The sequence below is a fragment of the Limulus polyphemus genome, unplaced genomic scaffold (assembly GCF_000517525.1).
Source record: "Limulus polyphemus unplaced genomic scaffold, Limulus_polyphemus-2.1.2 Scaffold4322, whole genome shotgun sequence".
NCBI lineage: Eukaryota > Metazoa > Arthropoda > Merostomata > Xiphosura > Limulidae > Limulus > Limulus polyphemus.
This window is the reverse complement of record NW_013669932.1, coordinates 12,891-16,129: the sequence shown is the minus strand read 5'-3', so window position 1 is coordinate 16,129 and position 3,239 is coordinate 12,891.

Below are 3,239 nucleotides of genomic sequence, written 5' to 3'. Positions count from 1 at the left end.
CATTTTATATACAATAACCACTGTATAATTTTATATACAATAAACACCGACACTCGCTGTTGTATTAAACTGTGTAAATTATACAGAAAGTCATCGTTGACACATAAACCAAAGAAAAGTAAAACGAGTATTTTGAACGATTTTTTTGTTTCCAAACACTTCTTTAATTAAAATGACAAAACTGTTATATTCAAAGTTTTCAAAGCATACGTATTCATATACATCTCTCTTTGAAGAAGAGAGAAATCTACTCTAATGAAAAGACGAGTTGGGAAAAGAAAGCTCTGACTAATAAAAGTACTCTTACAGAAATATTAATAGCTGAGGTTAAACAAAATATGTCATCCGAAAGATAATCGTTCACATGTATATCTTCAAGTCATATGATTTACTACAAATAACAGTGAGTTTGAGCTTACTCATATTTAAGCATTCCTTGTCGGAATTAATAAAAGTAGCAATAATAGCGTTTACCTATTTTCCGAATTGCGAAATAATTCAAAGCTCAAAATAAAAATCCGATTATCAAATTATTTTATAGTTGACAGCCTTGAAACTACTTGTCTTAACGTTACAACATACACATAATTCGCGCAGCGCTGGTGATTGCAGCGGTGACCTTGATATTTAAACTTGTCCAAACCTGTTGAATTAGAAAGTTATCAATAAATTTTAAAAACAACCATAAATATTCTCTCTACATAGCTGAAATATCTAGCTAATAGTGTTTTGTTTTTCATCTATAAATATTTGTGTATTTTGCCCAAAACATTGTGTCCCCCAGTGGATCAGAGGTAAGTTTATGAACTTACAACGCTTAAATTTGGGGCTCGATTATCCGAGGTGGACAGAACACAATGATATCCTACTGTATGACTTTGTGAAAACATAACAATTGTATTTTCATATACCAATGTTAGTGCTGCTTTTGCACGCTCTGGTTGAGTATTTTTTTTTTGTTGTTGTTATTTTATGGTTGTACATCAAGGTGAAAAACCAGTGAAGAGACGACAGTTCCATAACTAAGGGCTGATAAGTGGGATGGACTCTTCCATCTTTCGCATGCTGTTTAGTTACATATATGTGTAAAAGCGTGGGTGAGCCACTAATAACGATTCAAATATGATTCGTAAATTGATTTTGAGTAACCTTTCAATTTAAGACTAAAGCATCGACAACAAGAAAATGACATTTGTTTAGCCTGTCAGGGTTTAACAGAAATACTGGAAATCTATTTTTCAATCTCATGTTCTTATTAGAATAAAGATACATTTGCGCACGCTCAAAACTGTCGCTCTCTTTCAAGGTCAAACCTAAGAATATATCAGGGACAACTAGGTAATACAATGTTGCGCAAGAAACCCAACAACACCTTACGAAGTTTCCTCCATTAGATATAATCCGTTGAAAGGGAAAACAAACTTAACTTCTGAAAGGCAGTAATATAAATCGTGACACACTGAATACTCATTGTTATGATTTTATCCTCAATAACAACTATTTGTTTGAACATAGACTGACCAAGAATATATAGTCAAAAACATTGATGGGAAAAACATTGTTACATGGAACATGTTTGCCGCATGTACGCGTAATAAATATATATATATATATACACAAAATACAATAGTCACTGATAATCATACTTGGGATACTGTGGGTCTTGAAATATGTGTGTGTATTATTGTGTTTTATTAAATGTCTTACAAACAAAATGAGTAAGATTAAACCGATGCACAGTTGTATTACCATGTCATAACAATTTATGATAAAAATGACATAAAACATAATTATGCTTTTATAAATACTAATTCATATTATAGTTAAAAGATGGTTTGTTTTTTTTCGAGCAAAATCCACATTGGGCTATCTGCTGCGTCCACCGAGGAGAATCTAGCCCCGAATTTTAGCGATGTGAGTCCGTAAACTCACTGTTGTCACACCGGGAGACATGTAACATGGTAAAGCACTAATATTTAAGCTTATAAACCATCAAACATAATGAAAATGAATGAAAACCTTTAAATAATATCTGTTAAAAAAAATCAACTAACTAAGCTAAGCTATGACTTTTAAATCAGACTCAGTCTGCTCTTATATTCCCTCTTGTCATCTTTTCTGAACATGAGATGACACAGAAGACTCAGAAACTCTGACTTTGAAAAATGAATTCAAGTAGAGAACACAATATATATGTATATGTGAAGAATTACTTATCACGAGAAGTACCACGCGATACCAGAATTAATAATTATCCCATTTTCTTAGAAAATAAAGCTCATTATAGGACATGCGGCCCCTGCCGGACGAAACTATAAACATAGTGTTCGATTATCAAACACGAATTTCAAAACCAGTCAAGTGACCTCTATTATTTCAATTCAAAGTTTTATGTATGGTTGCGAAACGATATTATTTACAACAATATGATTGTTTGTTTGTTTGTTTTGAATTTCGTGCAAACCTACACGAGAGCTATCTGCGCTAGCCGTCCCTAATTTAGCAGTGTAAGACTAGAGGGAAGGCAGCTAGTCATCACCACTCACCGCCAACTCTTTGGCTACTCTTTTACCAACGAATAGTGGGATTGACCGTCACATTATAACGTCCCCTACGGCTGAAAGGGCGAGCATGTTTGGTGGGACAGGGATTCAAATCCTCGACCCTCAGATTGTGAGTCGAGCGTAAACGAGGAAAGATTACAAGAAAATAGATTAATATATTGCAACATGTACTTTCTATTACGTTATTCTCTATATTCAAAACGTAAAATCTGTTCAATACTTTTTACCCAGACGAATAGTATTATTAATATTCGTCAAATGATCATGATCGTTATTACATGTATATGATTATCAAAGTCAGTAAGTGATCAGAGTAATTTTAAAGTGCTCACCCGTCAAAAAGATTTAATCTAAAGAAAATAAAAACTCTTTATTTCACGCTCTAAGAAAATATAAATTTTCAATATAGTAAACGCGTTTTATCGTATTACTAGAGCGCCTTACACGTACTTTGGCCCGACACAGCCAGATGGTTAGGGCGCTCGTCTTGCAATCTGAGGGTCGAGGATTTGAATCCCGATTCCACCAAACATGCTCGCCCTTACAGCCGTGGGGGCATTATAATGTGACGGTAAATCACACTATTCGTTTGTAAAAGAGTAGCCCAAGAGTTGGCTGTGGGTGGTGATGACTAGCTGCCTTCTCTCTAGTCTTTCACCACTAAATTAGGGAGGG